Source organism: Dermacentor albipictus, chromosome 1 (genome assembly GCF_038994185.2).
Source record: "Dermacentor albipictus isolate Rhodes 1998 colony chromosome 1, USDA_Dalb.pri_finalv2, whole genome shotgun sequence".
Taxonomy (NCBI): Eukaryota; Metazoa; Arthropoda; class Arachnida; order Ixodida; family Ixodidae; genus Dermacentor; species Dermacentor albipictus.
Window position 1 is genome coordinate 403676968 of NC_091821.1, and position 12348 is coordinate 403689315.

General features: G+C 43.7%; 1 protein-coding gene across 4 annotated transcripts in view; it reads left to right on the forward strand.

Moving 5' to 3' along the window:
- Positions 1–12348, forward strand: part of LOC135903595 (uncharacterized) — a 1541440-nt gene that overhangs the window by 313044 nt on the left and 1216048 nt on the right. The window lies entirely within an intron of this gene.

The following is a 12348-nucleotide window of genomic DNA, read 5'->3' on the forward strand; positions in this document are numbered from 1 at the left end:
TACTATATAAAAATAATTATGTTTGTTATGTAGCGAAAAGGAGGACGAAGAAGGCACTCTTGTGTCCGCTGTGCACGCAATCAGCATTCGTGTACTGCCAGTGCAACTAGACTGTGCCTAGTGCCTTATAATAAATCAGCATATTACAGTTGTATTATTTATCGCGGCGTAGAAAACATGCATGACGACCTATAACCCGAAGTCCAGCCGCATTACTGCATGTGGTGTGAGACACGTTGGCTGTGAAATCAAGAACATGTATACACCAGATTCTCGGTGGTATTGTGACATCCGAACTACCTCCACGTGCTCAAACCTGTCGTTTCTCTACGGAAAGGATAGGCTTTTGTGTAAACATTACTTTCGTTTCTAGGGGGCACAGCAATGTTAAATCGCAACAGCAAAGGTTCGTTTGTACTTTCACACATAATGAGTGATACCCGGCAGGCAACTATCTGAAGGCGCTGGAAGTCCTCCAGGAAAGCTGCACCCTAATGTGAGGAAGTACCCGATGTTCGCTTGCAGTGAACGTCTTCGACAAAGAAAATGGAAGCGTCTGGATGTCTTTGTGGACTCATATGAAAGGCTTGCTTAGTTGCAGCCTCGGTTAAGTTGAGGTATGGATCTGTTAGATGAGGACTTCGGTATATAACTTGTCATGTTGTTACCAGGAACACTTATGTTTACATACCGCAAACGATTCACGTGGTTTCGCAGCTACGGACATTGTTTAGATGCAAGTAATAATGTGAAGAGGGAAGGCGACGGTTCTGCAAACCTATTAATCATGAGCATTATTCTTCAATGCAATATCCCTGCAGTATAATCCAAGCAGGTGGCTCCAATATTTTTTCCATGCAGAGACAGCGCTACTGACTTTATGATCAACAAAAAAGTGAATTCATATATGCATAGCTAGAACTTGTATAATGAGGCAGGTGTCACTACGAAATAACCGCAGAAATATGACGCAGCGTGGGTATATGTATGGCTAACATGAATTCAAGACAGGCGGGCACCTTTTGCCTGTTGTCTACGAATCAACTAATTTATAAGCAATATTAAGCGATTCTTAGCTAAACGTTACACCGGATGAATAGGCATCTGTTGAACTAAACTTTGATCTCGTCTCTCCGTAAGTTTCTTCTGGCCCTTTCCCCTGAATGAATGCGACGATACTGAAGTTCAACACTCCTTTTGCTCAAACATCAGTTTATCCATCTGTCTGTGTACTTAGGTTTGAATACGTTAGGAAAATCGAGTGCATGTTCTTCTGTTGAAATTCTTCGTATAGGGGGAAAAAACACTGATAGATTGCACAAAATGATATACGAGGTAAAGACAATTATTCTTTCGTTTCTTCCTACAAGCTCACTTTGCAAAAGTACAGTGAGTTCTGCAACTTTCTTTTTTTCTATTATAGATACGGTACTGTGGTTAGTTGCGAAAACAGTGAGACATATGAACAAACTGTAGTTGCCTTTCCTGAGGGAATGAACTCCTGTAACCTACCTCGCATGCAAAGAATAATCGTTTTTCGCGTATATGACGTCACTGTTCTTTCGTTTTCTTTTGGGTACTATCCACGGAGCAATTTATTAACACTGTTGCCCTCGGTAACCATTTCTTAGCTTATTTCGCTCTTTGCTATTGCGCCGAAGTCTCATGCCCTTTACGCTAAACTGAGTTGTTTGCCACTATAAAACCGTCTGAAAAGGCCCTGCTTTCCCATTTGACATTTGTGTGTTTATTTGAGTTTTGTGATTAAGCAAGCAGTGCTTTATGCTTTCGGGAAATTACTTAGCAGCATTTTTTATGCAAGCTCTATAGCGACACCAGCGAGGATAAATGGGTGGTCTCCTCATCTTAAGAGCACTGTTTGTGTCATCTTTCACATTCCACTGTAGAGAACCTATAATCTTCGAGCGTGTTTCCAAGCATTTTCCAGTTTTCTTTTTTTTTTTGCCTGAAACCTCGGTACGTCTACCTTAGGTTGCACAAAATTCTTTTAAAGTGTTACACACGGTTTCAGTCAATATCTTACGCACGTCTGTGCAGCGAGTGCGCTGCTGCACCTCGAATGCCTGCCACATCCGACAAGAAGTGTTCGCCAGTGTGACAGCATTAGTTCTTGCGCAAGGGAGCTTCAATGAAGTAAATTATGAGTAGAGCTGAGTTACTGCGTACGCATAGTTGAGACGCGTTGTTGAGAAAGTTTGTTTGGTATGTGCCCGTGGTGAGTGCTGCTCCAGCCAAAACTTACTCTCAATACATTCACCAGAAGTAATGCTCCCAGATTTCATTTCCTTGTATGTGTTCATAAAGTAAAAACAAAAATAGAGGAACTTTTTCCTGTAGAGCCACTTGAATTTTCAACCAGTCCAGCCTAAAATAATAGTGCTGAATATGTATGTCCTCCCATCCAAAGAAAAGAAAGGAAACAAATTGTAACGAGGTACATGAACAACTAAAGCGGAGGCTTTGTGGCGGATTTCCATGTCGTTGTGTCTTTTTTCTTTTTTTTTCGCGCAATGTCTGCGTTTTTTCGTACCCTTGTAAAATGCTTAGCTTGAGTCCTGCTTCATCATAAAATGTTTTTAATCAGGTATATCCTTCAGCACAATGCGTTGGCGGGCTAGTTGGTGAGAATCCATGAATAATTTGTTTAGCGCAAGACAACCGACACAAGACGACAGGACCAGGAGCTACTAAGAATAGCGCCTTGTCCTGTCGTCTTTCTTGCGTCTGTTGTTTTGAGCAAAAAAAAGTATTCAGGTATGTCCTTGCTAGCACAGGGTTTTTATGTGTAGACGTGATTACAAAATCTACGGGTAAACAGTTTCTTGACGGGCAATCATCAGCCCTTCTTAACAGGAATTATCTCAGGTTGCCAGCCTGCGTGTGACTGGTATAATCTGGGTTGCTCTTTCCCATGTGTGTGTTCACCTGCCAATACGTTTCTGTGAATAAGAACAAAATACAAATACTTCATTTTGAAGAATAACTTACAATGTGCCTAATATGAATAATATCTACCATAACCGAAACTTTCTTGGCACCATATGGGACAGTTGTTGATTATTGCGACGTAGTTTCCATTGGAACTTATGCGCATTTTCAAGCTTAAACATCAGTTTGTATCAATTTCAGTGGGATAATACGCGTTCGAGGACAAGGCGTATTAGCCCGTCCCTTCGTGTCTGTATAACTTTAATGTGGGTTTAGTATATGCATTTCGATTATTTGCTCCTGTAACCGTCTATACTAATATTGAAAGGGAACCAAAGGCAAGCACACGTCGTCGATAGCATTGGCGTTTCGCTATCTCATACGTGGTGGAGTTTACTGAACATCAATAAAAAATGGAAGACACTTTGTCAAGACTAAAGTGTGAAACTACGGAAGCCTGACACCATTGCCAATGGCGTTAGTTGCGTCGGAAACACCATGGAGGCACAGAACTCGTACAGTGCTATGTGAATGTTTGTTTGTTTATTAAATGCCAACAACGTCGTTTACGCCTATGTCTATCATTTCGATGTCTTCTGAGTCCATCATTTCAAAGCTGTCATCTGGGATGATGTCGGCTTGCAACTCATGGCCAGTGAACTCCTTGTGCTTTAGTGGGTGCCCATCCAGGATGGGAGCTCTGCAATGCCGAACTCTTGCAGCACCCTTTGTGGATCAGCAGGAGACGCGGCTTCCATGGCGGTGCCGGGATGTAGTTGGCCATCCTCATCATCCACTTTGATCGATTGACTTGTACTTGCTCGGCTTGCCACGGCAAGATGGCGATCACGGCGCTTCCGAGTTTCATTTGCCTTGGTTCCCGGAGATGCAGTGAGTCGCTTCAAACGCAATGCCTATCTTGCAGTGGTCCATCGCATCCCTGGACTCTGTGGTGTCGGACGCGCCTCACCACCCTGATACGTGCGGCGTATACGCTATACGCTCAGCTTTTTTTGAGCACCGCTTGCGTTCAGCGGCTGCCATACGTCGCGTGTTGGGAGACACTGATTTGGTGAGACGACGCATCCTTTCCACACGATACCGCAAAGTAAACTGCCTCCACCACCACCGCCACACCACACCCAAGCAGACGGTCGCCACGAACCCCTCGCGACAGTGACGTCAGGCCACACAGCGCCCAATCGAGAGGCCACGTCAAGCGCCTGACGACAGTAACGTCAGGGCGCTCCGTCGAACACACGGCTGCTAGGCGTGCCGATGTGATGAGTCGTCCTGGGCGGCGCCGAACCACCCCGACACCTGCACTTGACGACAGTGACGTCACGCACGAGCGCCAATCAGGAGGCGCACACCTTTGTCTAGCGACAGTGACGTCATGACACAGAGGAGACAAATCAGGAGGCCGGAAAGCTGTGACAGTTTTTGCTAATGGCACGTGAACTTGGCAACGGGCCATTAAAGGCTTCCGCCTTAATAACTATTCTACCTGGCTGGCTAACTATGTAATCATCTACATGCGCATAGACATGCAGCTTGACATCAAAACGAAACAAATGGCATTCGGTACTGTTAAGCGTAAGGAAATAATCCACAGCCGGGGGGCCTTTCGATTCCCAGGTGACTTTGTCATCGCAGTTCGCATGCTGGAAGGATAGTAACGCTGAATAATGGCAATAATAAAAAGCCATGATCAGAAGAATAAAAAAAAAACACTTTGGCAAACTAGGAAAGTACTGTTGCCTCTATATTTCTTGTTGGCGTGTTCGCAGTCTTTCAATACACGAACTTTCATAGAAGCAAGGCTCTCCATTAATTGTATTACCATCGCCACGTACGTGCGGCGAGTTCATAGAGCCTCGAGCGATGAGTGCAGTGCAAACAATGCTTCACTAAAGTTGCCTGCTTGAAAGAGCAACTACTACGCTCCAACGCTTAAACGAATTTCCCACTCGTATATTTGGAGAGGCAGCCAGGAGTAGTTTGAAACTGTTAAGCCTTGCAACAAGTGTACAAAGCTACCGCGACCCTGTCTGAAAACAATGAAGGCACTTCCTTTTGTGGCCGTCCTGAATTAGCAATCTTTCAACACCACGTGAAGCCTCAGGTGTGCTGGTTCACTTCCGGCGCTTATAATGGCAAGGGCTTACGCCTGAAGGGCTACTTTCGCCGGAAGGGGTGCTTTCCCAACGGCCCCCTTCATGTTCCGAAATTCTAAATACGTGTCTCTCGCCCCACCAGCGGCCCGACTTCTTTATAGTTGCCAGGGCAATGACAAGACATAGAATAATGTCCAATGAGCGTACTGCAAAGTATGGAGGCCAGTTTTAAAGCATTTCTTCTAGAGCGGTCGCTTGCCGCCATGAAATGCAGCAGAGAAACTCACGTCAATTGAGCTTGGTATGAACGTGCGCAAAATATTACCATGGTTAGTGGTCTCTACAATTTTTTATAGCGCAAAGGACAGCTCAGATCCGAGACTAGCTGTAGAGATAAAATAATCGAAAGTTGGCAGTTAAAGCCTCAGATTCTTGTGTAATATTGTCGGCGTTCTAATTAGTTGTTCAGATATTGTTGAGTAATATAGCGGAGCAATGTATCGAACGACCAATTTTAAGGAAGTTGGCAAAGAGTCCTTATGAGAATGGCCATATATCCATTTAACAAATTGAGTAAGACCATTTGAAGTTAATGGAAGCCCCCAATGTTATAATTGCGTTTTCTTCCATTGCACCAAATTTCCCACATTCGACCAGACTCGTTTTTGCAGCCATCTATTTTGTTCATCTTCCTTTTCATTACGGGACCATGTAAGCCAGCAAACTGGCAACATGCTTCTATAAAATATAACTGTGTTCACTGGGTGAGGCAGATGATAAGAATTGCATGAAATTGAAGGAAACGAATCATTACGAAATACATACCCCCCCATAGGGTCTCACTTCACGAAACCTTTCTAGTGTAGCAGCATTTCTTTGTCGTCTTGCATTCTCATGTCTGCCATTCAGCTATATAGTATAGGTGTCATCGCGATGACGAGATGATTGCAACGGCGATGGCGTAACAGAGACTGCACATACGCCAAATAAATTTTGGCGGGCCTAAATACATCAGCTTCTTAGACTACAAAGATGCAGACCCATATGACATGTCTACAATTTCCCCAGGCCGAGAATGGCGGTGTCAACCAAGACTGTTAAAGTTCTACGGTGATTCACTTTAATTCTGCTATATATACGTACGCCAACTAAGCATCTCGCCTCATTGATTCGTCTATGCTCTTCACTTTGTACAGTGTCTGGTTAAATATGACACAACTTTAAGCATCTAAATAAAGCAATACTTGTATATTAGATATGTGTTGGATGGAATTTTGAAGCACTGCTGCGTGTTCAGTTACAACTTTTATCGCACGATACACGCATGGAAAAATACTGCTACATGCCGAAGACAAGGAAGCATATTCTAATCGTCGGATTCTCTACAAAACTTATATTCTTGATCAAGGAAACTGGGGCAGCGAATGAAACGATTTCTTCTGGGTTTTCTTTTTTATTTTCGATTTTTAATTCCACTAAGTAAAGGTTAGGTATACCTGGTAGGCTAAACTCTTTGATAAACTAATATAGGCCTTAAAGAAGAAGCTTTACCTCAATAATACGGTACCACACCTAGGCCTCTAACAGCCGTACGTCCGTATCTTTATTACAAATAAATCAAATACGATTAAGAATAACTGAGGTTTAGATATCATATATATAAAAAAAAGCATATAGAACTTTTTGTTGCAGCTAGAGACCCCACGCTTCTGCCTATCTCTTACGCTTGTGCGTTCCTATGGGACTCACACATCGTTTATATTTCCGTGTGATTTCGAAAGAAACTCGGACGAGGACTCCGCCACCGTGCTAGCAGAATTGAAAACCATATCCGCTGGTCAGTTGCAACTATTCAATAGGGTTCGAGACCTGAAAGCTAATTTAATAAAACGACCGCGAACGGAGCTATTGCTGGTCTGAGCACACGCATGGTTGATCTTGAGGATGATTATAGAAACCTTGTGTTCTTACTTCCGACATGAAAACCTTGAGCACGGGCACCGATCAAGTAGCAAGACTTTTAATGGCTTGAAGCCACGCATTGATGAAGCTGGAAACCATTCACGTCACCAAAATCTTATTTTTATGCCCTCACTGAACCCGCTAGATCAGTTACATATTTGTCCAGACGGAGCAACTTATCAAGCAATGTCGTGATCATCTGTGTATTTCAATGAACTCGAAAAACAATAAGTGCGAGCATCTTATTAGACAGCGCGCAGCTAAAGATTAACCACCATCGTCCTAAAACTGCAAAATTTTCCTTCCACTAAATAAGCAAAGCGAGAGAGAGAGTGAGTCTGTGGTGGCGAGGATCTTTTTTTTTTTCGTTCTATACAAAACAAACACAAGCATTTCGTGGCGTTCTCTGAAAGCATGTTTCTGCTATTTTATTCGCATTATAAAACATTACTTAAGAACCATAGGCGATAGGTGTATGACGAACAATAGCAGACTGTGAAATAAACGTAATGACAACTGCCTTGCCTGGCCGAACCTGTCTGTCGCGGTGACAAGTCCAAATGCATTCATTTTGTTGTCCGCAATCTTTGCAAAAACAGGTAGTGTTCTTCCAAAACGAGGCGCTTCCTCGAAGGCAGTTCGACCTTTCAACGATAATGCAAGGGCAAGGAAACAAGCCGCGTTCTCGACGGATACATACAGCAGCGCGCCTTCTTGTTCCTGAATGCCTCCTTCGCACGCACTCTTGGGCTGCGCATAAACTAGGGGTCGTGTTGAGGCGCAAGGCTTCCAACTTCGATTTCGCGACTACCCACACGTCCCTCTAACCTGACTCTTTACTTAAATGAAATCGTCATTCAGGCATAAACTGGAGTAGTTTATTTACGGAGGAGCTAAAGCCAGGAACTAAAGCCAGGAGCCAGGAGCTAAAGCTATAGCCAGGAAGAGACTAGTTGATTTCCATGTACCTTTGTCAATTTTTTTATATCAGTTTTACAATTTTCTGGTGTCAATCTGAAGTACACGTTTCAAAGAAGGCATAAATACTGGAGCAGGCCTCAGTGAAAGGACAGATGCGAGACCTGCTCTTAATGTGTACATCAAACAAAAATAACTAGACAGTGAACAGCATCAGGTTATTCAGAACATCCAACATAATACAATGTAGAACAACTTTCAGTGAATACAGTAGAGCATTGCAAACAAACAGAATTGTGAAGAACGGGCTATTCTACAAGATAAACTACAGTAAACACAACATTGGAAACAAATAAAATTACGAAAAGTAATTATCTGCTCGAGAAATATAAGCGCAAATTTCTCCCAAATGAATGAACGGAACCTTCTTTTATGCCTGCAGACAATGAATTCCAGATTGAAAAAGATGTAAAATTAGCAGTGAATTTGCGGTATCTAATTCCGTGCTCAGGTATAAGTAGTTATTTGATGTAGTAAAGGAAACTCGCTGGCATGTAGCAGAAGATATGGAAGTTTCCTTACACGTATCTAAACATAAAAAATACCAGGAAAATACACGTTCATTTTTTGCACAGATAGAATGTTACGTTTAACAAGTAGCGAACAAGTGTTATACATAAAACCGCTAAAGTAAATAATATACGTACTGCTTGATTACGAATGTGCTGAAGTGGGGATAAGTAACTGAAGCGTTGCTCCACGATAGAGATGCAATAGATTATATGATTATGAAGTGAGCCGTAATTGGGAGACAATCTATTGGGTTGAAACCTGAAAAGAGCACGAACGATTTTCAAAATTCTAATAACTAATGCCACTCTGCATGAAAGCGGGACTATATAATTATTGAATTTCATGTGTTTGTCAAGCTGAACCCCGGGAGAAATAGCACTGTCGCTAGCATAGATCAGAGTGTTAACTATACATTTAGAGGAATCAAGGAATCATTCGCTGAGCAGATGCGAGCATCACAAATCAAAGTTATTAAGATTGATAATGAGTCTACTCATCTGGCGCCACCAAACCGTTACACTCAGCATAATATTGTTAATTTTAGCGATTAGTGTATCCCGTTGTTGGCTGTAGGTACGTTTAGTAGTCGTGTCGTCTGCATAATGTACTCAATTAGAGTGTACAGAGCTGTAAGAACAATCATTCACATCTATGTTAAATGAATTACGACGCAATATTGAACGTTGAGGTTTGCCGCAATAAGTTGCGACATATGCATGCTCTTCAACATTACTTCAACACAATCATATAATTATTCGCTGTTTGGATGTATCTACAATTGTTTAAAATGTATTTCCTGTTTTCATAAAGTCTTGATATCCTTTGCGAAAAGAAGAAATAAAGAAAAAATACCCGAACTTATCCAACATGATCCGGATATATATCGTTTATGTCAACAACTATTGGTGAAAACAAGAAGGTTTTGGCATTGGCCATGACTTCATGTGCATTCATCAGACCGTACCAACGGCAGATGTTAGCGGCATTCAGTGGCACAGGCTAATACATATATATATATATATATATATATATATATATATATATATATTGCTACCAGTATAGAAAAAGAACTTTACCTTGACTGTTCTAGGTGCCTGCCTACCTCAATCAAGTCGATTTGGTCACAAAAGACTGCGACACATCCTGTTCTAAATTCCCTATCCATGGGTCATTGTGGGAGACTTCAACGCCCATCATACACTTTGGGGGAGTTTGAAGATCAACGCGAGAGGCTGAGCTCTGGTACCTTTCGCCTCCAGTAATGAACAGTGGCTGTTGAATGATAAAGGACCTACGTTGATACGTGGCTCCACAGCTGTCTTGATTTAGCTTTTGTCTCACGAAGCCTTGTCAGACGTGCTGGGTTGTTTGCGGACATAGAGACGCACATGTGGGACATATCCTCGCATACGTCAAGATCACAAGATTGTCTCCTTCCAAAATACGGGATATTATCCAAAGAATGGAGTGGATTAAATTTCAGTCTGTCATGGAAGAACACTGCGAAGCCAATTCATCGTTCGACTTGGAAGAGGCAACCAATAGCGCGGTATAAGACATGATACGTGCTCTGACGTGCACTTCGACACTGACAAAATTTGATGTGGAACTAGAATGACTTCGAGCAATCCTACGACGCGCTGAACGGATGTGCCGACTCACGACGGAAATGGACGATTTACGGACCGACAAACGCACGCAAAAGAAGATCGAGTGCTGGTTAGACAAGCTCAAATCGCAACGTTGTACTACCTTCTGTGAGTCGCTAGATCAATGCAAGCCTTTATCGCAACTATTGAGAACGGTGCGATGCCTCCGAATACCCCTAGTACAGCGGTTCCCATTCAAGGCTCTAGCCCTCTCTCAAAAGAGACCGGAGATTGACGGGGCAGAGCAATTCTGCGCCAGATTATCCGGCCAACTCACAGCTCCCAACATTCCACCATCACCACGGGATCACCGCATGAACCATTCTCAATCCATGAACTTAAGGCAGGCCAGTTGTTCATTGGGTCCGTGGCGCATTGGGCTTTGTATACACTGAAGCGCTGCGTTAGAGTCACTAAAGACTGTCCATTGTTGTGGTGGTTCCTGAATAATGAAATCAAGTGCAGCACGTAGAAATGCGCACTAGTGCCATTTAGGCGTAAACCCATAACAAACTACAGCGTAATGATAAATGGCCATATAATACCACATGTTCGATCGTACAAGTTTCTAGGTGTCATAATCGACAGGGACTTGCCATGGAGCCCTCAGTTATCACATGTGAAAAGATGGTTGACAAGCACCTGCCACTTCAAGTTTTTCACTGGCAAGACTTGAGGAATGTGGACAAGTGCTACGCTACAAATATACAGGGTGCCTTTTCTCGGCTTTCTATGGTAAAGCTTGCCCGCAATAACCAACACAGGCTAAACGAATCTCCGCACAATATAAATTGTTGAGGCTCAAGCGCTGCGGATATGTCTAGGCGTGCCTCACAATGCATGAACAGTGGCAACTATAGCAATTGCTAGAGACCACCTTGTGAAGACCCACATTGAAATTGAGACGCTGAGGACCCATATAAGTCATCTTGCCATGACTCCTCGCCATCACCTATAGCCTCTCTACCAGCGGACAGATGACGCACCTTTTTCAGCTAAACGATAACCGCACATGGCGAATCACTGCCAGCCTGTTTCAGTACTGCTGCGAGTCCTTCGGTTCCTCCATAGTGCCTCACTCAGCCAAAAATCAATCTCACAATACCTGGCATCACGAAAAAAGCTGATCTATCATCACCAGCCCTTGAACAGCTCACGCTACTATTTTCGTACGAGAACTACCACGACTCTACGCATAGCTACACTGATGGATCTGTACTGCCAAACAGCGTTCCCCTGCGGCAATCGTGATGCCAGCTAAAGTTACAACCATTAAATTTGGGACGACTCACGTGACGACATAGACGGCAGCAGAGCTTGCAGCGCTCTTTACTGCCCTTGATTACATCGGTAATGAATCGCCACACAAGTGGACGACCTTCTGTCGTTCAATGGCGGCACTGCAATTTGTACTGTCACCTTTACGACGCGGACTGCACGAACAACTAGTATTTCAGATTACAGAGACAATGCACCATATAAGTGATGCTTGCCACAAAATAACTTTCCACTGGCTTCCAAGCTACTGCGGGAATATCGGCAATGAGCGGGCCGATCAAGCAGCGCGTTCAGCTCATTTTAAGAGCCACCACGTACCAATACCACTTTCTAGAATTACCGCAGCACGGAAGCTCCGCCTGCTTGCTCGCCATTGCAGCATATCGCAGTGGAATGAGCCGCATTTCGGGAATTCCCGGCTTTACTCCGTTAGTCACACATTAAGCCTTCGAGTCCTAGGGAAGCTTCGCCGTGGAAACGTCACGCTTTTGTATCGTTTCGGCTTGGACATTGCTTTTACCAGAGCCTATGCGCTCCGCATAGGGATAGGCCGCACCCCAAACTTTGTCCACTGCGGCAATGAAGAATTGATTGGCCATATGTTGTGCCACTGCCCGCAGTACAATTCACAGAGCGAATCACTTGGCCACGAACTCAGCTAGATGGATGGCCGACCACTATCAGAAGAAGGAATTCTACACAACCGACAGGACCTAACGTCGCAGAAGAAGTACGTGCTGGCGCTACTGCGCTTATTGCGATCTACCGGCCTTTGCAAACGTATGTTACTGAAGCATCCTTCGTGTATGTGCCTCTGTGTGTGCATTATTTAACGCTTTCCCCTGTGTCCTCTTTCTGAGCCCTATCTCCCAATCACAGTGTAGGGTAGCAAACGGGAGACT